General features: G+C 41.6%; 1 long non-coding RNA gene across 1 annotated transcript in view; it reads right to left on the bottom strand.

Moving 5' to 3' along the window:
* Positions 1-863: 863 nt before the first annotated feature.
* LOC138755428 (uncharacterized) overlaps positions 864-24666 on the bottom strand; it is a 51873-nt gene continuing 28070 nt past the window's right edge. Inside the window, exons 3-4 of the long non-coding RNA XR_011352279.1 lie at positions 4364-4431; positions 864-1168 (exon numbers count right to left, since the gene is read on the bottom strand). This is a non-coding gene — a long non-coding RNA (uncharacterized lncRNA). The remainder of the gene's footprint in view (positions 1169-4363; positions 4432-24666) is intronic.

Below are 24666 nucleotides of genomic sequence, written 5' to 3' on the forward strand. Positions count from 1 at the left end.
ATTGCTATAACTGTTTCATTATTCAATAATGAAATTGAGCTTTAAAGTCGACAAATGAAAATATTAATGATTTTGCTGTCACATGACACTATTCAACAGAAACTACAAAATACAGAGATCGAGGGGTTTTCGTATTTGTGAAAAACATCGACATTGAAAGCATCGTGCATGACAAGAAGATTATTTTATTTTATAAATAAAATGAAAATAGATTCATCCATTTTCTGCCCCTTCACACATCATTAACTGTCTTAAAACTGTAAAAAACATGCATGCATCATATCTTTACACAAGCAATACCCAAACCAACAAGATAGAAAAGGCAACTGGAATCTAGTCAAAAGTTGTTTGATACGTTTATTTGTGTACTGAACAAAAGCATTTGCAGAATACCAATGCACTGAGACACTTTCTGTTTATTTCCATATAAATACACGTTATGACAAATTTTAATCAATATTCTGAGGTTTGGTTTCATGATTACATTAATGTTACCAGGATGCAATATTCGATCTCAGAGTGTCAGTTATTTTAGTCTCATTTAAATATGTAATATATTTTGCCACATAATCACATGATTATAATCCTCCAATTATTAATTGCAAAATTAATAATCACAGGCTGTTAAAAATAGTTTTGAAAAGTATGTTCTTCATTTCAGTTGCAATTCTCACCCCTGAAATGGTATTAATCAGTCAGGATTCTAATGATCTTACCTGTTCTAAGATATTTTTCCAATTATCTTTGTTTCAGCCTATTAGAGCTTTTTTACTACGTATGTTCCAAGAATTACATGGAGTGCATAATAATATATTATAATATGAGAATGTATGGCTTTTCTAGAGCATCATTAAGTACCGATGTTTCAATTAAGGAAAATCATTATTGGTGAAATCAGACAATCAGGATCATAGAAGTTGTACAAAAACAAGAAACAGGTAGAGTCTATTTGGAGTCTTGCACTTCTCTGCCATTGAATAAAATCTTGTCTCATTCCTCTTTTACCTCGTTGAGCCTTTCCTGGACAAATGACATTCTTGATGACTGTGGTACATTCTCTTTTTGACTTCTTTACAGCCTTTGCACAGTTGACATGGTACATGATAGCATTGGTCCTTTTCGCAGCACAATGGAACTGTTATCATTAAGTTTCATTCAATCTATATGCCTAGAGACAGAACATTTCCACAAATAGATTATTTTTCCTACTCCATCCCTTTCGACCTGGCCATGTCATCTCTACATTTGAGAACAGTTGTTTTCCAATAGCTATCAGCTGTTAATCCTCGCCATATCAATTGAACCATAACACCATCAAAGATCTCTCTGCAGTACTGGCCAACTGTGAATATTTATTATTATTATTTATTTTATTTTCCTTTTACATTTATCATCCTTTTTTTTCCTCTGTTCATAGTGTCTAATGTGTTAATTATATTTATGTGTTTTACGCAACTGGAAAGCTGCAGCAAGTAGGTCTTTCGTTGCATCAATATATTTTACTTGTGTAATGACAATAAACTCTCATTTTTGTATTCATTCTAACTCTTTATCCACATATCAACATTTGAAGATAATGGGTCAGCTTCCCTATAAATGCTGAGCTCTAGCTTTATATCAAGAGTCTGGACTTCAACTTTCTGTTTGCTTTTCAATTTTGTTTGAATTCAAGTCATTCTACCATCCACAGATACTGCACTCTGCTTTCCCCCACTTAATCCCTTCCAGTGATTCTCAACCTTTTTCTATCCACTCACATACCACTTTAAGTATTCCCTATGCCATTAGGTGCTCTGTGATTAGTAAGGGATTGCTTAAAGTGGTATGTGAAAGGATTGAAAACCACTGTTTTAATTGTACCTAATTGACTTGTTATGTGCACGGTTTCATAACTCCAAAGGAAATGGACCAATGACAATATTTTAGCAAACAATTGGGTCTAGAGCAATGAGTCTCAACCTTCCCTTCCCACTCACATACCACCTTAAACAATCCCTTACTAATCACAGAGCACCAATGGTATAGGGATTACTGAAAGACGTGGAAAGAAAAAGGTTGAGAACCCCTGCTCTAAACTGAACTGAATAGACACAGAGAGTTGGGATTCTGGCCCACACTTGTATATCACAAATACTTCCTCCTCTGTAACATTCCCTGAGACTCTGATCTAGACCCTGCCTCTTGCAGTCAGGCTAACATAAATGTTGAGATGGTTGGGAAATCAATGAGATATTCACCTCAGATGATAATGTTAGTGGTAAATTAATTGTTGCAATTTGGGCTGGCTGCTGGATCTGTCTGAAAATCTGAAATAAAAATACTTTTCAAATCCAGCATCTTTAATTTGACATTTTGAATAACAACTTGTTTGTTACAAACTGAGGTCATTCGGTCCATTGCTCATACAGGCTCTCAGTCTCCTCCCCCATCTCCTTCCCCATATTCAATACCGCTATAACTTACTCTCCCTCAAATTCATTCTGCCACTTATCTACTCTCAGAGTAACCATTTACTGGTTATCTACAAGCATATCTGGGAGGAAACTGGAGCATCTGTGGAACCCAACGTGGTCACAAGGAAAACAAACAAAGTCCACGTAACAGACATAAAGCTGGGTTCCTCGAGTGAGAGGCACCAGCCCAAACTGCTGCAGCACCTTGCCATCCAAAGTGATAAGCATTTATCCACAATTTCTCACATTGTGCTAATGGGCAATTCTCAATTTGTATAGGCTTTAATAATACAGCCAAAATGAATAAACGAGCATGTTGGAATGCATGTCCACGGCACCAGAGTAATTTTCTAGTTTAAACGTTAATAATGGGGAAAATGACCTCAGGTAGTAACTTTGTCACTTTTTGTATCGACTGTAGATACTTTCGTTAATTCACCTCCAGGGTCTTCCTTCGTAAATCAATGAGGATAGGTATAGTCGATGATGTAGAATCTAATCTAGACCATAAAATGTTTTGTGTGTGTGTGTGTGTGTGTGTGTGTGTGTGTGTGTGTGTGTGTGTGTGTGTGTGTGTGTGTGTGTGTGTGTGTGTGTGTGTGTGTGTGTGTGTGTGTGTGTGTGTGTGTGTGAGACTAAAAGATTTCATTATGATATACCCATTAGGTGGCTGTGTTCCTATAGGGTAATAAGGTATTTGATTGGCTTCCAAACTTCTTATATCACCAAATAATTTGCTGAGAGGATTGTAACATTTTATGATGTGGTGATGAAGCAATCAGCTTAAACTACTAAACAAAAAGAGAATTCTAGTGTTAAACAACCCCTGATTTTCACGTTGAAGAGGAACAGTCGCTGTCTGAATCTGGAGTCACTGTGTTTTCTTTCAAGAATTTTGTGCATTTAATGTTTTATTTCTAAGTTACTTTCAATAGTTTTATCAAATAAAGATTGGGAAAAAAGTAGTTTTAAGATCTGGAGTTTGGAAACTATTTCAAAATCTAAGTTACTTGCTTAAGGATTTCTGATTCTGCTGAAAACTGTTCGGGAATTTCCATTTTGCAAGTTTGAAATGCTGGAAAACTGCATTTGTTAAGATCTTCCAAACAAAGCTCGGTCAAATCCTTTTCAACCACTATTGCTTCTGCTGCATAGCTGACTCCCCAAGCTTGCCATTGTGGCATGCTGTTCTCCCACACTTAACTGAAGAACTTGTTGGCAGAGAGCATTCAGGAATCAGGCAGCGAGGTCTTGAGCAGCATTAGTTTCTCAAATGACTTCACTGGGTCATGTGGGTGGGCCAGAACAAACCCTGCCTATCAAACAGTTGAGGGTGCCTTTGACAGATAGCAAAGCTCTGCTCCCAGCTCTTTCATTTGGCAAAAATGACAAGATTGATCAATACTTCCTAACATCCTAGACACTCAGAAGCATTCAAAAATAGTGAAAATTAAATTAATTAAAAGTTTATGTTAAAATATAAAAAAATTGAAAACATTTGAAACTTGTTTAGAAAATATTTCCACATGAAAACCATAGAAACAGAGATTTAAAAGATATAACTTGCCTTTATTTCCAAAACAACCATAAAATATCAATTGAAATGAATGAGTTCACAGTTCCTGTGTAAGGTTCCTGTGTAAACTTGTTCATGATCCAAGAGCAGATCGCAAATGATAGAGAAAAATTCCGTATAGCTCATCTAGAAAGATTGGTACTGATACATCTGTGCAAGAATTGTTCACTTGGCAGCTCTTTCTATGAGCTTTTTCTTATGGCAGAACACAACAAATTCAGGCCATAATGACAACATGCATTGGTTCTGACAGTTGGCCCATTGTTACTGGTGCCATGCATCACTTATGGTAACTGCAGTGGAAATGATTCCACTCTCAACATGCTTAACTTACCTCTCCAGGCAGGGAGTAAAAATGGCTGAACCCAATGGACTGTAAATTGTTCCTTTTCTATTTAACTTCTGAAAGGTAAATGTCACAAAAAGTCAAATAAAGCACCTTTGAAACTTTCAGAAATGTTTTTGTTGATGCAGTTAACATCTAGAAGATTTGTCAGTAGCCATGCGTAGTAATGTGAAGAGCAAAGTGGCTGTGCAAATAATGTACGGTGAGGAAAATAAGGAAATTTGATTTTTTGAAGTGAATTAAATTGTTGTCTTTATCACTAGAAGTGAAAAAAAACATTTAGGTTGAGTGTGATAGTTTCTGGTTCTTGAATCTACTATTGAGAAGGTAAAGCTCCTCCACCAAAGCATCAAAAATTAGATGAAAACAAAGCTCAGCATTTAGGAAACCATCTGTGGAAAAAACCTTTCAGTTAATGTTTCATTTCGAGAAGTATTCATCAGAAACATTAACCCTGTTCTCCACAGATATGTCCTATCCTGTGAGAATTTCCACAACCTTTTGTTTTAATGTTTAGTTTATCTGACATCCTCAATTTTTAAAAACTTGTTTTGGATGAAAAATTGTGCGATTTGACATTTTAAATGAAGATAATGCAAATTAAGTTAATGTTGGTGCGATACTTAGATTAATATGAACCCTGAGACCACATCTGTGCTGGTGATGCCTGTAATGTGCATCAAAAGAACCAAAGACTTGTTGATCTAAACCAAGGCTTTTATTAACTAAAAGACTGGAGCACATCACAAGTAGGTCGACCAGTCCAGAATGACCTGGTCTGGCTAGGAGCAATCCTTTAAGAACTGCCAGTACACTCTCAGCCAATCACAGTCATCCTACACTTCCATCCGTACATATGTACATATACACATTGGTGATAGAATCTGTACTATCACAATGCCTCCCTCCCGGATGAACTGAATAACTTGAGGTGATAAACGATGCTGCGGCAAAGAAGACCACCCTTCCTCCAAACGATCAGGCGCTGTGTTTTGCAGTGACTGACGTGAGGGGTGAGCTAGGCAAGGTCAACCCATGGAAAGGTGCTGGGCCTGATAACGTGCCTGGCAGAGTGTTAAGGGGATCTGCAGCTCAGCGAGCAGATGTTCTTACTGACATCTTTAACTTCTCCCTGAGAAGTGCCATGGCCCCAACGTGCCTCAAAGCTCCCACTATTGTTGCCATGCCGAAGAAGTCATCAGTGCCCTGCCTCAATGACTACCGCCCTGTCACACTCGTGTCTATTATCATGAAATTCATTGAGAGGCTCGTCATGAGGCACATCAAGCTCCATCTGCCCCCAACACTAGAACCCCTGCAGTTTGGATTCAGACCCAACCGCTCCACAGATGATCCCATTGCACAGCCCTCCATCTAGCCCTCACCAAGCTGAAAAACAAGGAGTCATATGTTCGACTGCTGTTTATTGACTTCACTTTGGCATTCAACTCAAACATACCTCAGTACCTGATAAGGAAATTGAACCTACTGGGTCTAAATACCACCTTCTGCAATTAGATTCTTGACTTTCTGTTGGGGAAACCTCAGGCAATCAGATCAGAGTGTCCACCTACAAGACAATCACACTGAGCATGGGGGGCTCTCAGGGCTGTTTACTTAGTCCACTGTTGTTCATTCATAAATGTGCAGCTAAACGCAGCTCAAATCACATCATCAAGTTTGCTGACAAAATGACCGTGGTGGGCCTGGTTAGTAAAAATGATGAGTCAGTGTACAGAGAGGAGGTGCAGTCACTAACAGACTGGTGCAGAGTCAACAATTTGTATCTGAACATTTAAAAAAACCAAAAGAGATGGTTGTCAACTTCAGGAGGGCCCAGGAGGACCTCGCTTCACTGAGCATTGATGGCTCCACTGTTGAGGTTGTCAAGAGCATCAAGTTCCTTGGGTGCACTTTGTGGAGAACCTCACCTGGTCCCTTAATACCAGTTCCATACCCAAAAAAGCCCTGCAGTGCCTCTACTTCCTGCAAAAGCTGAGGAAAGTTCATCTCTCATCCCCATCCTCAGTACATTCTATAAAGGATGTATTGAGAGCATCCTGTGCAAATGCATCACCGCCTGGTTTGGTAGCTGTACCTCCTCAGACTGCAAGACTCTGCAGAGGATAGTGAAGCCAGCAGGAAAGACCATTGGGGGTTTTCTTCCTATCATGAGCGACATCTACAACACTCAATACAGGTGAAAGGCAATAAGCATCGTGAAAGACTCCACAAATTCCTCATGTAAACAGTTCACCCTTCTGCCATCTGGTAGGAGATATTGCAGCACTAGAATCCTTATGTCTAGATGGCCCCTAGGCCATCAGACTCTTGAATTCCCGGAACATATATGCATAGTGTATCTTGGTATCAGGGACTCTTACAATGTATATCTTAATATATAATTTTTATGTGTTTAACTAACTTATATATATGCAAATTTGTGGCCAGTGAAGAGCTCACCATATAACACGATCTTGGGAAGGCGATGGTCCTCCATTCTGGAGTCGTGACCTACCCAGCACAGTTTGATCTTCAGCAGCGTGGATTCGATGCTGTCGGCCTCTGCCATCTCGAGTACTTCGATGTTGGAGATGAAGTCGCTCCAATGAATGTTGAGGATGAAGCGGAGACAACGCTGGTGGAAGCATTCTAGGAGCCGTAGCTGATGCCGGTAGAGGACCTCAAACCGTGCATCTTAGCGCCTCACAGTTCGGCGGGCAGCAACCTCCTTTGAAGAAGACCACAGAGTCCACCTCACTGACAAAAGACAAAGGAGGAAAAACCCAACACCAACCAACCAATTTTCCCTTGCAACCGCTGCAACCGTGTCTGCCTGTCCCGCATCGGACTTGTCAGTCCCAAACGAGCCTGCAGCTGACGTGGACGTTACCCCTCCATAAATCTTCGTCCGCAAAGCCAAGCCAAAGAAAGAAAGATATATGTAAATATACTCCGTGGTCCTGGAGAAATGCTATCTCACCTTTACTGTCTGAGCATGGTAAGAATGATAAATAAAGATGACTTGACTTGAATGCTGGCTGAATCTTCTTCAGTTCATGAAGGAAGCGTTTTTTAAAGTATTGTTATTGCTTTCAATAAATTGACTGTTAACTGGCAGTTACTAAATGCGAAATTGTGCATTTGTGGCCACTGGAATTGCTGTGGACATGACGAAACAACCACACAAAGCGTTTCAAGAGTGAATCAAACGGATTTACGCTTCATCACCCATGCAACCTTTTAAAAGCCAGAATCACACACTTGACACGCGCTGATATCACATGGCTGGTTCGATGCCTCCTAGGAGTTGTAGTGCCACCATAGCGCCACTACACATACCCCATCCCCATCCCACCCATTTTAGAACCAGCAGAAAGGTTTGTCTGTCTTTTAGGTTGTTGGTTTCTGCAGTGAGGAAAGACGTCACATGATCTGGGGTTTAAGCCTGTCAATAGTGAAAGACTGTGGCTTCTCTCCAATGTCAAATACAGGTCAACCTATTTGTCTGAGTATCCTATAAGGTCTTTCATTGGGTGTCTGTAAAGGTTAACCATGTGATCCCCTTCGGACCAAGACATATTCGCAGTTTTTGAGGTATTAAGCACAAAAGAAGAGTGTTTTCCTACGGTCTCCCTTAGCCTGCTCAATGGTTCCTTGGGATCATCACTGGAGGTGCAATGGTAGGGGATGAACTCCCCTGGGACCACCAATGATGAGCCGCACATGAGCTCCGCAGATGAAGCTTTGGAGTGGTTCTAATCATCAGTAATACCTAGGGGAGCTCATCTGCCCAGTTCGGGCCCTCTAACCGAGCCATGAAAGTTGACTTGAAATGTTGATGAAATCTTTCCACCATTCCATTGGTCTGGAGATGATTGGTATTCATATCATGAATTGTTGTACAGAGCAAGCGAGACAAGGCTGTCCATAGCGAGGAAGTAAATTGTGGTCCTCTATCCGGAGTAACATCTGCCGGTAAACCAAATCAAGACACCCAGGAACTGAGGAACACCTGAGCACTAGTGTCTGCAGTAGCATCTACCATAGGCACGACCTCGGACCACTGCGTAAACCTGTCTATTACTGTAAAAAGAAAATGTATCACCTTGAAACAGGAAGCAGACCAACGATGCCCATGTGGACATGAGCAAAATGCCGAGTAACTGCTGGGAAGGGCTGCTGAACTTTTGCTTTCTGGCAGGCAATGCAGGACATCACTATTTGTCTTTTTTAAGACCGTTCCACACAAATCTGTCCAAACCATACGAATTGTCGATCTAACCGATGGATGTGAGAGACCATATACTGAGTTAAATACTCAACATTTCCATGATGCTGGAACTACTGGGCATGAGTTTCCTGGTTGATGTATCGCAGAGGAGTAGTTTGCCATGAACTCCAAACTCAATTGAAGGTTTGTGATTGCAGTCTGATAAGCATTCATCTCATGGTCATTTTCTTGGGCCGCGGCCAAAGCTGTGTAGTCAATATCCTGATCTACAGATGAAACCTCAAAAGAAGCAGAATGAGAAAGTGCATCAGCTACTACATTGTCTTTTTGTGGAGAATTCTGTAATGAATGATAATTGCCATTGTTGTCGAGCTGGCCAGGGTTATGTGACCTTGGAAAATGCAAATATTAAGCGATTTTGGTTGGTGTACATAGTAAAATCTCTGGCCTCCAAAAATTAAAGGAAATGTCAAATAGACAAGTAAATGGCCAAAAGCTCCTTATTAAAAGCACTGTATTTCTTCTCAGCTTCATGAAGATGGCGGCTGAAGAATACTAATGGTTTCCATTGCCCGTTAACATAGTGATGAAGTGCACCTCCTACAACCATACTGGATGCGTCTGTAGAAAGGGCAGTGACTGAATTTAAAACTGGGTAGCTGAGCACAGTGGCATGAGTCGGAAAATCTCTCATCTTCAAGAAGGCATTGTTTTCCTCTTCAGTCCAATGGATGCTTCTAGCATTTCCGGACAGTAAATCGAAAAGAGGCTTCATGATATGAGCTGCTCCTGGAAGAAACCAATGGTAAAAATGTACTATTCCCAAGAATTTCTGCAGCCTTTTAACCATAGCAGGTCTTGAGTATTTGGTAATGGCCTCAACTTTGGATGGCAGCAGAGTCACACCTTCCTGAGTAATCCTATCCCCCAAGAAATCAATCTGTCCAAAAGCACATTTATCCAGATTGATGGTCAGTCCAAACTTTTGAAAATGAATAAAAAGTGTACAAAGATGTTCCAAACGTTCTTCCTTAGTCCCACTGGCCACTAAAATGTCGTCGAGGTAAAGGAAGACATTGGTCATACCACATGCTAAAGCATCCATCACCCGTTGAAATGATTGAGTGGCATTCTTTAATTCAAATGTCATTCGTGAAAATTCAAACAACTCAAACTAGGTAATTATTGCTGATTTTGGAATGTCTTCTGGCTCTACTGATACTTGGTGATAGCCACACACCAAATCAATTTTGGAAAAGATCTTTGCTCCATGCAAATTAGCTGTTAAGTCCTGAAAATGAGGTATTGGATAATGATCTGGGATGGTGGCATCATTAAGCCACCTGTAATCTCCACAAGATTGCCAAGATCCATTGTGTTTTGGGACCATAGGTAATGTAGATGCCCAGGGACAGTCAGATCTACAAATTATGCCTAGTTCCTCCATCTTGGCAAACTCTTCCTTAACTAAGCACAACTTCTCTGGGGGCAAGCGGCACGGTTTAGCATAGATAGGAGGGCCCTTGGTACAAATGCTAAGAGTAACACAGTGCTTTGCAGTGGAGGCTGAAAACTGAGGAGTAGTAATCTCAGGGAAATCTTCCAACAGCTTGGAGAATTAATCTATTGGCATACTTAATGTTTGAAGGCACAGAGCAGGGGTATAGGCGTCTGCGAGAGGAACAGTCTGAAAAGTAGTCCCATCTATTAGCCGACACCCTTTTAAGTCGACGAGGAATGAACGAGCCTGAAGAAAATCTGCACTAAGCAAAGGTTGGGATACTGTTGCTATAATAAATGGCCAAGTGTAGAGATGATTCTCAAACTTGACATTCATCTTCCTGGTGCCAAAGATCAGAACGTTGGAACTGTTAACTGCTCATAGTTGCAGGTTTGGGGTAGGATGGTGTGTGTCAAAACCAGTGGGTGGAAATACACTAACTTCTGAACCTATGTCTACCAGAAATTTTTGCTGGGATAACTGGTCCCATACATAAAATAGGCTTGAAGGTTTCTCGCCAACCACTGCAGCCCTTATTGGGGTTTGGCCCGGGCTTTTCCCACAAACAAGCAGGATGGAAGGCACTTGTGGGCATTTACTCCCCAACTCCTGTGGTAATAACACCAAGACAAGGTGTCCATGGGGTGCTTGTTTGTCTTGGGGCATTTCCTGCTTTCAGGGAGTGATGTGCTCAGACCACTAGAGTGTGACACGGAGTCAATATCAGAGGGGTTGGTTGTGCAGACTTGTCTTTCCTTGCTGTGCTTTTTAACCAGCCATAGAACGTCTGCCTCTGCCACTACAGCCCTTGGGTCTTCAAATGAACACTTGGATAACAGGAGCCTAATATCATCTGGCATTCACTCTAAAAAGAGCTGCTTGAATAACATATTGGGACTTTCGCCAGCTGCCAGGAACAACATTTCATCCATTAGTTCTGAAGGGGAGCGGACTTCCAACCCATCGAAATGTAATAGTTTGGCTGCCTTTTCCCTACAGGACATACCATATACACATAATAAAAGTGCTTTTAAAGCTTCATATTTCCTGGTATGTGGTAGATCCTGTAGGAAGTCACCGACCTTCTTAGCAATGGCCTGGTCCAGATCGTAATAACAAGTGGTGTCCAATTCGATTTTGTGAAGGTGAAATTGTGCTTCAGCCTGTTGGAACCACAGTTCAGGCTCAGCTGTTCAGAAAGGTGGAAGCTTCATGGCAAAGGCTGCAGAGTCCATGTTTGTCCAAAAATACCTTTTTGGCTTGTCAGGGTCACCAATTGTAGCCACTGGAATCACAGTGGACATGATGAAATAATCACACAAGGTGTTTTTAGAGTGAATCAAACAGAATTATTCTTCATCACATGCGCAACCTTTTAAAAGACAGAATCACGCGCTTGACACACGCTGATGTCATCACTCACTGACGCCACATGGCCGGCTCGACGCCTTCTGGGAGTTGTAGTGCCGCCATAGCACCACTTCACATTCTTTCTCAAGGTACCTTCCATCTTGTTACATGAATATTAACAAAGAAAATCCTAAGTAAATACTTTTGTTGTTTAATTTTTTCTACTTCAATGACAATTATAATATATTATGTTTATCGATCATGGATGCAGTGAAAAGTTGATAGGTTTTTCACTCCGTATCATCAAACAAATATTTAAGTTAGTTTTAGATGGGCTTTAAGAATTGCTATGAAGAAGAGAGTGCCAATAAGATCCAGGGAGATATTGCAGAGCTTTCAACTAATGTGTCTATAGATGGTGGGGGTACACCACTGGCCTACTGCAGGGAGCAACCTCTGTACATGCAGAAGAGCACGGAGACAAGACAACACTTGGTTGGCTGTCGATCAGCCGACCTGAATGGACCAAGCCCCACACAGTGGGCTGTCAATCACCCTCTGGGATATAAGCCAGAGCCGACCCTTTAAAGACACTCTCAGAGCTTGCAACAGCACTCCTCACAGCTAGCTCTGTGGAAGTTTATGTCGAATAAAGCCTGTTGAACAGACTTTATGTTTTGTGTGTTTGCTTCTGTCCAATAGCGCACCACATAGACAGAGGAGAAAATGATCATCAATTTTAATTACAATGCAGAATATGATCAAAATGAAGAATTCAGGGCTTTTGAAATGTTGTGATATTAGTAGAAGATGCAAAGATATGGAAAGGTGATGCAGGGGAAAATTTTGAAAAAGACGAGTACACAAACTGAGATGATGATGATGAGTGAATGCAATTTGTGTGAATTTTGAAGTTTTCGACTTGCTCAACTTCATGGAGGATAGAAAATGAGATCACACAGGAATAGTTATGTCTAAATTAAACAATGGGTTTGCTGAAGTATTAAGCTCCAGATGAGCTGAGGGACTCTCAGATAAGAGTTCTGTAGCAGAAAGTCAAGTTTTGATGATGGAGTAGACTTGTGATTGGAAGCCATTGAAACATTACTTCAGTGGGTAAAAAAATGACTGTGCACTACCTCTGCTCGTCAATTTCATCAATTTCATGGCCAATATCCACCCTGACCTAAAACTCACCTGGTCCCTCTCTGATCACACTCTCCCTTTTCTGGATCCCTCTGTCTCCATCTCAGGAAACAAACTCTTCATTACAAACCCTCTAACTCCCACAACTACCTAGACTACATGTCCTCACATCCTGTTGCCTGCAAGGACTTCATCCCCTTCTCTCAGTTTCTCCATCTCTGCCGCATCTGCTCCCAAGATGAGGTCTTCCAATTCAGAGCCTCTGAAATATCTGCCTTCCATAAATGTGGCTTCCCCTCTACCACTATTAATTTTGCCCTCACCTGCATCTCCTCCATTCCCTGCTCATCTGGCCTAGACCCTCCTGCCCCTCAAAACAATAAGCACAGAATCCTCCTTGTCTTCACCTACCACCCCAACAGCCTCCACATCCAACACATTATCCACCAGAATTTCCAGTCCTTACTACAAGACCCCATCACCAGACACATTTTTCCTTCTCCTCCCCACTCAGCCTTTTGTAGTGACCACTCCCTCCGTGACTCCCTTGTGCACTCTTCTCTCCCCACCCATTGCCTCCCCCCAGCACCTTCCACTGTGGTCGTAGGAGATGTAATACCTGCACCCACACCTCTTCTCTCACTACGGTCCAAGATTCCAAATGGACCTTTCAGGTGAAGCAACACTTGACCTGTACCTCCAAAAAACTCATTTACTGTATCCGGTGCACCCTCCGTGGCCTTCTCAACATCAGAGAGGCTAGTCGCAGATTAGGAGTTTGCTTCACCCAGCACCTCCCCTCCATCCGCAAGAAAAGCAAACTCCCCATAGCCAACCATTTCAATTCTGAGTCATACTCTCAAATTCACATGTCTGTCCATGGCCTTTCACACTATTCCCACCCCGACCACCCACAGATTGGAGGAAGAACACCTCATTTTTTGTCTGGGCACTCTCCAATCTCAGGGCATGAACACTGAATTCCCTGCATTCCACTAATCAGCTTGCCTTCCCCCCCACCCCACCTTAACTAATTATTCCTTTTCCCATTTCCTTTCTCTCTCCACCTAGCCTAGACTCCTCCCCTTTCCTGCGGTCCTCCCTGCCCCCCCAACCTATCATCTCCCACCCTCACCACCCCCCTTCCCCCTTTTGTTCGGACATCTTTCATGTTCCCCCACACCTTGATGAAGGGCTCAAGCCGAAACATTGGTGATGTATCTTTACCTTTGCTACATAAAGCTACTGTTTGACCTGCTGAGTTTCTCCAGTATTTGTGTGGATTTTTTTTCAGTTTTCAGTATTGATCAGCAAGCCATTTTGATGAACAGACAGAAGTGAAGTGACTTTGTGTGAAATAGACATTTCTGCTGTTTCTCCTTGTCAGGGGAAAGATTGAACCACCGTGATCATTGTTATGGTCATTTTGATTGGCCCTTATCTGGGCAAAGGAAACAGGACCATTCCTGATCATTCTGATGGTCATTTCATTTGAGCTATGCTTGGGTTTTGAAAGCATTGTGGAAGTCACATTTCATTTTCCCAACGCAAGGAAGAGGGGAGTTGTGACAATCATTCATATGAAAGGACATTTCTCTGGAAGAAACTCAATAAGGATTTGTAAGTTTTTTGGCTGTCTGATCACACAGTCTCTCTCTCTCTCTCTCTCTCTCTCTCTCTCTCTCACCTCCTTTGTGATTACTATCTGTACAACAGTTTAAAAGTCTGAATTTCAACACAAGATTTCTAAGACTGAACAACTTTGAATTGACTTTCTAGAATTGTGATCAAGCTATAATGGTTTGGGTATTCTTTCTTTCTTTCTTTGGCTTGGCTTCGCAGACGAAGATTTATGGAGGGGTATGTCCACGTCTGCTGCAGGCTCGTTGGTGACTGACAAGTTCGATGCGGGACAGGCAGGCACGGTTGCAGCGGTTGCAAGGGAAATTGGTTGGTTGGGGTTGGGTGTTGGGTTTTTCCTCCTTTGTCTTTTGTCAGTGAGGTGGGGTCTGCGGTCTTCTTCAAAGGAGGTTGCTGCCCGCCGAACTGTGAGCCGCCAAGATGCACGGTTGGAGGCGATATCAGCCCACTGGCGGTGGCCACACATATTACACACATACATACTCGCGCATAGTTGGGGTTTAATTTAGTTTTGCTGTTTTATTATTAATAGTTAGTAATAAATATATTGTTTTAAAATTAACACTGTCTTGGTGAATTTCTATTGGTGTTGGTCAGTGATGTAACACAATAAACTACCAGTGATGCCACTTCTTTCCTCATTTTACCAACTTCTACAAACCCCACTGCTGAGTCCCTGTTTCCTCAACAGTATAGGCCCCTCCACCCATCTTTGTACCATCTGCAAAATTGGCCACAAAGCCATAAATGCCATCATTCAGATCATTAACATACACTATGAAAAATAACAGACTCAACCCTGACCCCTGAAGAACTCTAGTGATCCAGCCACTAGCCAGAATAAAACCCCTTTATTTCCACTCTTTGTCTTCTGCCAGTCAGCCCATCTTCTATCTATGTTGGTACCTTCCCAATAATACCATAGGCTCTCATCTTGTTTCAATCCCTCATGTGTAGCTCCTTTTTGCTTTCCAGTGTCAATTAACTGCTATAAGTCAAATATTATGCCTCCATACATTGGTTTTAAGAAATTATACAGAGAAAATTTTAAAATTTTATCTGAATTTAAAATAATTGGATTATAATTTTCTTTCAAAGTCCCTTTTCTTCTATTTCCATGTTTGTGAATGCAAAATATCATCTTGGGAATTGAAAGACTGCAAATAAAATTCTCCATCAAAATATTTCTGAATACCCGAAACATTCACCAGGGAGCTCTCTGAATCAGTACAGAATCAACAAACGTTGCAATTAATTAATAAGTAGATCATAAGGGATTCTCTTTAAACATTGCTGACAGCCAATGCCTCAAGCCCAATAACACAAAAAGTTGCTGTTGGTTTAAAGGGAATGATTCATTTTCCTAAAGCATTGGCTACCTGCATTAGATGCACAGATATATTTCTTTCACACAAACTCCACATGGGCATATTTAATTGCCAAATTATGTTTTAGGTGATGCATCTCCACATGAATACCCTGAGGCGAGGTAAATGAAAGGCAATTGGTACATAGTATGAAATGATGAAATGAGAGAGAGTTTTGAAAATGTAGTTCTTTTTTTTCCAAGCTCTAATGAACTAGGAAAGATGTTTCAACGTCATTTGGAAATAAAAATATGAGTCGTAGGCTATATATTTTTATTTTCAGAGTTGCCATTTTATACTCTCAAACGACAATAAATGAATTTATTCAAAATCCTGCAACATGTTGAAACTTGCAAACTTTCTGTGCCTGTTGTATTTTGACTCTCAGATTTAGCTTATGTCTCATCTACTTTCTGTAACTATCAAGGTTGGTTAATGTTTTTATCCTGGTCACCTTTATATCTGGGAGACTAGATGCAGATTGTACCTCTTTTTAAAGTCTGTTTGATTATATTTTGTTGATATGAAATGATTGTGACATTTTAATTAAGCAAAGGATTTTCAGGCATTTAGGGAATGGCTGTCTGGAATTTTGACTCTCACACCTTGCCTTGGTTGTTAAAAAAAAGTCACTGATACTGAGCAGGTCTTTTATTCTTTTAGCTTAATGGATAGACAATGCATTCTCTTCTAATGAGAGAAAGGCAATTAACATGTCACTTCCAAAATCAAGTAAAAGATTTTTAAAAAGCCTGGAATTGTTTGTTTTTTTGACAAGAATGAAGAAAGTATATCAAAAGCATTTTTGCAAATGCAAATCAAATGAATCACTTCCTGATAGAAGTAAAAACACAAAATGCTGGAGAAATTCAGCAGGTCAAGCAGTATCCTTCATATAGCAAAGGTAATGTGACAGAGTATATAGATATAATTTTGGAAGATAAATTGGGAAAGGTTTGTTAGAGTAGGTCACATACAAACACTTTAAAACAGATCTTATTTCAAATACTGGAACTCAGCTAATGCTAGACATATCGGCCCCACGGCCTTTGCAAGAGCTTTGGAGAGTGCCAAAAAGACTTCACTAATGGATTATTGTTTACAAAAAGGCAACAGATGAAAGATCTTGTCAGAGCCACAGATTGTCTGGAGCTGTTCTAAGAGGGTCATGTGGTTTAGCAAGTCGAGAGAGTCAAACAAGCTTTGTGTGTGTGTGTGCGCGCGTGCGCGCACGTGTGTGTGTGTCTATTTGTGTGTATGTGTGTGTGTGTGTGTGTGTGTGTGTGTGTGTGTGTGTGTGTGTGAGAGAGAGAGAGAGAGAGAGAGAGAGAGAGAGATAGAGAGAGAGAGAGAGAGAGAGAGAGAGAAAGAGAGAGAGAAAGAAAAAAATCAGTTCTCCAGTGTTATAGCCAGCAACAGCAGCTGGGACTGGAACAGGACAAGCTGGCAAGCTTGTGGAAAACCCTATTTGGAAGATGTGTTGTGAGTTCTTCGTTCAGCCTGGTCAAAGCCCTTGTAGTTTATGCAAGAGGAGAGGACTGGCTGTCTAATGTTTCACTTGGAATAAATGAATCAAAAAGGAACTCTGTGGTGACCTGAAAGAAAGAGGTGATCATCTGGAGAACCCTGAATGGGCAAGTTTCATCAGCAAGACACTGAACTGTTGGAAGTTAATGAGTTGTGGATGTCCTAGAGCAACAAATCTCTCTGTGAAAACTGACAAGAACCATCCTGAGCAGTAACCATTTACGTTTCAAGCACCAAAGCCTGGTGAACTTTATAAATGTTAAATTCTGTGCACGGTATAAGAATTGCCTCCAACCTGTGAACTTGGAGGAATGTGAAGTGAGATTGGACTGTGAACCAAAGAACTTTTCTGAACTTACACACACATTACATACACATGCACTTAGAATTAGAAGGGGGTTAAGCTAGGTTTGTTAAGACAATAGTGATAAATTAAAGTGTGATTCTGTTTTCATGTTTAAAGATAATTAAAAGCAACTTTTGTTTAGGTAACCATTTGTCTTGGTGAATTTCTATTGCTGCTGTGTTTATGGGTCCTCTGGGCTCATAACAGTAAAAATACAAAACCAACATTTCAGGCTTGAACCAGAACGTCAGTTATATATTTTTACCTTTGCTATATAAAGGACACTTTTTGACCAGCTGCGTTTCTCCAGTATTTTGTGTTTTTACATGAAAATTGTAAATATGCATAATGGGCAGATGAGTTGATATCACCATTGCAAAATTAGCCTATTATGTATTCGAGCTTTCAATAATGGCAAAAAATGCCACAGGGTGGGTGTGAAAGTGGTGGTGTGTGCCTTGAGATTCTGATTTGGTGCAGACGTTGTTAATGGGGGCTAGTGTTAGAGTGACCGGTTCTCTATTTCTCTTCCTACAGATGCACAGATTCAGCATGGCCTGGAGTATTTCCAGCATTTTTAATTATTTGGAATATATCTTGCATTGTTTGCCCTCTTTTACAGGGGGAACCCCAGCCTTGGCACAACTGATCCCTGCCCTAATTCCAAAAGTTGTGTCATTCCTTTCTTATTTTATGCATGTAGCAATGCACAGATCAGATGGATTGGACTGAGGATAAGCGAGGGGCCATGGACACCTGCTGTGCTCCAGCTGGCAGGTACTTTTAATATTAAAGTTCAGAGAAATTACTAAGTGGCGTATTAAAGCTAAAAACAACATTTCAGTGATGCTTTAAAATCACACAAGATTCACAACTTTCAGGGTGACAAACTCCCTGATGTACAATGTATTCGTAACACAGGTCATGTCAAGGTGTTTTGATCCAATTTATTATGTTATTTAAATAAAATTCCTGTTACATGTTAGTGTCATTGATATATACACAAAATTAAACAGGGAAATTACATCACTTCTTGAATTAGTTCTGGGTTCATTTTCACCAGGGATGGAATTTCATCTGAAAATTGAAGCAAGCAGGGTAAAGCCCATTCAAAATCAAACTCTTATTGCCTGAAAAGAGCCACAAATGGATTTTCTACAATCCAGCTTTGAGACTCAGCCTTCTTAGAATTTAAATGGTGGGCACTGAGTATTTTTTGTGCTTTTTTAAAGATAACTGCACAGATGCAGATTATCATTCCCTGTGGTTTGTAGCAGGACCCAATCTTGGCTCAGTATTCTCTTGATTGCTCCTTTCCAACAAGGTTGCAAATTGAAGGATGCACTGTATGATTCTCAGGATGAGTAGAAAATTTGTTTCACTGGGACCATGGGCATCACAGGTAGGGAAGATGAGATTAAACCCAAAAGGCTAAATATCTATTTCCAGAGAATTTCCAACAGTTCTTGGCCCATACTCATTGGAATTTAGGAGAATAGAGTGGGGAGGGGAGGGGATCTCAATGAAACATTTTGAATGTTGAAAGGCATGGACAGAATAGATGTAGAAAGGTGTTTTCCATGGTGGGAGACAAGATGGCACAACTTTAAGATTGAAGATCGTCCACTTAGAACAGAGATGCAGAGGAGACGATGGTAAATTTCTGGAATTTGTTGCCACAGGCAGTTATGGAGGCCAAATCATTAGGTATATTTAAGACAGAGATTGATAGGTTCTTGATTATCCAGGACATCAAAGGTTACGGAGAGAAGACCAGGCATTGGGCTGAGTGGGAAAATGGATCAGCTCACGACTAAATGATGGATCAAACTCGATGGGCTGAATAGCCTATTTCCACTCCTAAGACTTGTCTTATGTGTAGGACAAATGTGCTAAAAAAGTGCATGATTGAGAATTCAATGACTGAAGAACAAAATGTCCAAGAAGGAAATCATCATCTGGTCTTGATTTGCATGCCCGTGGTAGTGGTGATGACACCAGTGTGAGGTCTTGTTGATTGGGACAGTACAGTTAATTGGGGTTGGGATTTTACTGTTCCCTTTTCAGGGAAATATCTTTTTCTTTCACTTAACCTCTTGATAACAGCTGAGAAATCTGCCCATAGCATGACTGACATGTGAATGCTTTGACAGTAAACTAAGAAAAACTAAGGAATTTTTATAATGATATAGTCATTGTTACAAGGTATGAAAAATCTGAAATGTGAAATTGTACTAGAGTTATAAATCTTGTGCTTTATTGAGAGTTCACCATGAATTCCATAATAAGCTGTTAAAAGCCTTTTAAAAATAAAGATTTATGTTCATAAGGTGTCATTCATGACCTTGGCATGTGCCAGATTCCTTTCCTACGAATGATAGTTTTTTGAAATGTGCTCACTTTCATAAACTGGGTTATATATCCAAGCTGTGGCAGCCTAAGGGCAGAGCTACAAGCAAAACATCGGACTCAAGTTGTGGTCAGCAAAAATCTGCTTTAATCAGTTTTACAGGCAACTTATGTCACTTCTGGTTCAGCCATCCCAAAACCGAAAGTGGCGTCACAACTCTCCCGACGCATTCCCCAGTCTGCTGACTTCGTCCCCGAGATGAAGGGGGTCCAGCGCCATCTTAGCATGGACCCCCAGAATGCATGATCGGCCAGAAACACGGGAGTGATTCGAGCATGAAGTCCCGCCCCTCAGCTGAGAAAGTCAATAGTATCCTTACCGAGTTAACGTTTGTCTCAATGCCCAAGAGCAGAGCGGATCTGTTGTTTTTCAGCACTTTGTATAGACCGATGTAGGGATGCTGCAGCTATGTTCCCTGTGTCGGGCAGTGAAAAAACACAAAGTCCACTGACTTAAGGACCATGGGTACGTGCATGAGTGCTGAGCCATGTCTTGTGGCTGGAATTGGGGCCAACACCCCTAGTCGCTGGCGCAAGCGCAGAAGCTCATCCGATGCTGTGGAGTTGGTACTGGCGGGCGATGGTGGAATGTCAGCTGGCACAAACAGGAGTGTGCTATAAACCAGCTCAGTTGACAAAGCTTGCAAGTCCTCTTTTGGACGGTCCATATCCCCAGCATCACCCAGGGTCAGCAATGACATTGCCTTTCCCCGACACATGTTGAATGTCGGAGGTGAATTCTGAAAAGATGTCACTGTTGTCTTGCTATCCATGGGTCCAAGATTTTCAATGGGGCAAAAATGAGGGGCTTATGGTCAGTAAATGCAATGAACTGCCATCCCTCTAGGAAATGGCGGAAATGTTTCACGGACAGATAAAGTGCCAACAGTTTCCAGTCGAAGGCGCTACAAGCAAAGCAAGAGTCTCAAGTTGTGGTCAGCAAAAAACTACTTTAATCAGTTTTACAGGGCTGTAGATGGAAACTGAACAAAGTGAGTGGCTACCAGTGGCTATTGACTTGCTGTTCCAGGACTGCTCCTACAGCTTTGTTGGAGGCATCCGATATCAGTGCCAACGGGGCATTCATGTGTGGGTGTGTTAACATGGTTGCCTTAGCTAGTGCCTCCTTAGCTTCCCGGAATGCTGTCTTTGCCTTGAGCATCCAAGTCAACAGCTTTTGTTTGCCTGTCAAGAAGAGGAAAAGTGGGCATAATATCTTGGCAGCCATGGGATCAAAACGATGGTAGAAGTTCACCATGCCCAAAAACTCTTGCAAACCATTCATGGTGGAAGGCCTTAGGAAGTTCCGGATGGCTGCTACTTTATTTGGCAATGGTGCTGCTCTGGCAGATGTGACTCTGTGTCTGAGAAAGTCAATAGTATCCTTACCGAATTCACACTTGGCCGAGTTGATGGTAAGACAGAATCCCGGATCTTCCTGAATAAGAGTCTGAGATGCTGTCTGGACTCTTCTTCTGTAGTGCTGGCCACTAGGATTGTCCATGTAGATGAAAATGAAGGGGAGGTCTCTAGATAATGTATCCATTTGAAGTTGGAACGTTTGTGTCACATTTTTCAAACCAAATGGAATTTGGTTAGGAATTCAAAAAGTCCAGATGGGGATTGTGATGCGGTATATTAGATTATATATAAATATGTCTTAAAAAGAGATAGATTGTGGGGGTTTAGTGTAGGTAACTTCACAAACAGATACTTACACTTCACATCTTATTTAAAATACAAGAGCTTTGCTGAAAGTGAGGCATTGAGATACCAGTGGTTTTGCAAAAGTCAATGGAACTGCTTTGGAAGGAATTTTAAAAGCAGGAGAAAATAAGCGGACCAGGTGCTGATAAATGTTTGGAGCTTTGCAAGTGGTTGTTGGTCTTTACAAAGAGACAGAGAGAGAAAAAAAAGATGGGTTGTGAGTTCTAAGTTCAAAACCCTTGTAGTCCTTACAAGAGGAAATGGTTGGCTAGAATGTTTCTCCTGAAATAAGGAAACAAGAGGAACTCTGTGGTGATCTGGAAGAAGAGGTTATCATTTGGAAAACCCATGATGAGGCAAGTTTCTTTGGCAAGACACTGAAGTGGCTGATTGGAGGAAATCAATTTTTGTGTGTGTCCAACAAGCACCAAATCGCTCTGAAACCAAAAAGAACCTTCCTGAGCAGTAACCATTTACAGGCACAAGTGCCTGGTGAAAGTTCATAAATGTTAAATTCTGTGCACAGTGTAAGAATTGCCTGATACCAGTGAACTTGGAGGAGTGAGAAGTGAGATTAGACTGTGGCATATACACATTACATACATGTGCACTTAGAATTAGAAGGGGGTTAAGTTAAGTTAATAGTAATAAGTTAATGTTTGATCCTGTTTTCATGTTTCAAGATGATTAAAAGCTACTTTTGTTTAAATAACCATTTGTCTTGGTGAATTTCTATTGCTGCTGGGTTTTGGGGTCCTCTGGACTCGTAACAGGTTACAATGGCCATTTTTGCACATCATCTGGGTGTACAGGGATTTGGTGGTAGCCTTTCACGAGGTCTACTTTGGAAAAGAGCCATTTCCCGTAAAATCCTGAATGTGCAGAATCGGGTAGCAAACTGGTACTGTCGCACTGTTCAACCTCCCATAGTTGCTACATGGATGCCAACCCCCACTTGTTTTAGGGACCATATGTAAGGGAGACAATCAGGAGCTGTTGATAATGCCCAGTTCCTCCATGGTTTTAAATTTGTCTTTACACTGTTGTAGATGGTTGGAGAAGTCTCCTCACCTTGGCATGGATGGGCGGTCCTTTGGTCATCACATAATGTTGAACGTTGTGTGGCAGGGTGTTCAAATGAAAATCCAGAGTGAGAATTTTGGGAAATTCAGTTAGGACTTTAGCAAATTTGTCTGTAACTAGGGTTTGTATGCACAGGTCTGGCCACGTACTAGGAGAGAGTGGGCATGTCTGGAAAGTGGAGGCTTGTATTAACTGGTGGCCATAAACATCAACCAGTAGATTATTGGCCCTCAGGAAACCTACCACTAGGATCAGTTGGCCCAAGGCTGCAATAGTGAATTCCCACCGGTAAGCTGAGTCTCCCAGTAACAAATGACCTGACCTGGTGCCGTAGCTGGGTATATGCGTTCTGTTTGCCAAATGTAGGTTCAATTGCTTGGCCCATGCTCCCCGTTCAAAGGCATTTGGTGGCAGGATACTGCATTTGGCTCCCGTGTAAATCAAAAATCTTTGTCCGGAGATCCAGTCGACAGTGCAGAAGAGGCCTGTATGTTCGCCAACCACTGCGGCCATTACTGATATCTGGCGGTGCCATTTCCCTGGTTGTCGGCCGAGTAGGTACACGATGGGACACAACGGCTGGCATTCTGGCCCCACCTTCTGTCATAGAAACACCACTCATCTCGTTGCTGGCCTTTGGATCCCCCCGCTTGTCTGGGGTTGTGGGCGATTGCCGAGGTGAATGAGGCAGTTGCTCTGTTGGTTGCAGCTACCTGTTGGACTGTCGGGACCGAGGTCTTGGGAACCCAGTATAGTCTGTCTGCCTCGGCTGCTACCGCATGAGGGTCAGAAAAATTCACATCGGACAGGAACAAGGCAATATCGTGGGGGAGGCACTGTAAAAAAGCAGCTTTGAACATCAGGCACTTGGAGTGTCCGTCGGCTAGTGCTAACATTTCAGTCATTAGCTCAGAGGGCGACCTGTCCCCGAGTTTATCTAGGTTGAGGAGGCATATCCCTCTTTCCAGTTCAGTCATGGAGAAAATTCATAGAAGGTGGGTCTTGAACGCCTCATGCTGACCTTCTATCGGAGGGTCACTCAGGAACAATTCGACTTTAGTGGCCGACTCCTCGTCTAGTGATGTGATGATGTGCCAAAACTTTGTAGCTTCACTGGTCATATTGTGGAGGTGGAATTGTGCCTCCACCTGGATGAATCACATGTGGTCTGTGTGGCCAGAATGCTGGCAACTTAATGGCAATAGCACTCAAAGCTGGTTCATCTGCCATTGTGTAGGGTTCAGAGATGTCTGAACTGTCGGGGTCACCAATGTGATGCTTTAAGGGCAGAGCTACAAGCAAAACATCTGACACAAGTTGGGGTCAGCAAAAAACTGCTTTAATCAGTTTTAAAGGCAACTTTTATGTCACTTCCAGTTTGGCTGTCCCGAAACCAGAAGTGACATCATGACACTCCTGACGCATTTCCCAGTCTGCTGACTTTGTCCCTGAGATGAAGGGGGTCCAGCACCATCTTAGCACGGACCCCCGGAATGCATGCTCAGCCAGAATCACAGGAGTGATTCCAGCATTAAGTCCCACCCCTCGGCTGCCGCTATACAAGCCTTCATTTTCCATATCCAACAAGGTTTCTCCAAAAAATTTTGTTCAGGTGGGACTGAAAACTTTGCTCCATAATTTCTTCTCCTTTCAGTTAAAGTACCTTATTTCCTCCTCAATATTATTAGCTCATTGTGTATGTCTGGGCTTGACTTTAGTTCCTCTCAGTTTAACAGTTTTATATCTCCACATTAACCTCAAGGATTCTAACTTCCTCTCTAAGCTTTACAAAATGATAAAGGCTCTGATTTTCCTGCTGGTTTATGAAAGAATATGCCCTAGCATTTCATCTGAGCCTTGCATGGTTCACAGTGGACCAATAAATACATGTTTGCAAAACTTCATGGTACTTGAGCCTCAGTCATCACGTTATAATTTGAGTCTTTGTGGAGGACCAGAAGGAAAAGTGATGTCATAAAA

This window comes from Narcine bancroftii, chromosome 2 (genome assembly GCF_036971445.1).
Source record: "Narcine bancroftii isolate sNarBan1 chromosome 2, sNarBan1.hap1, whole genome shotgun sequence".
NCBI lineage: Eukaryota > Metazoa > Chordata > Chondrichthyes > Torpediniformes > Narcinidae > Narcine > Narcine bancroftii.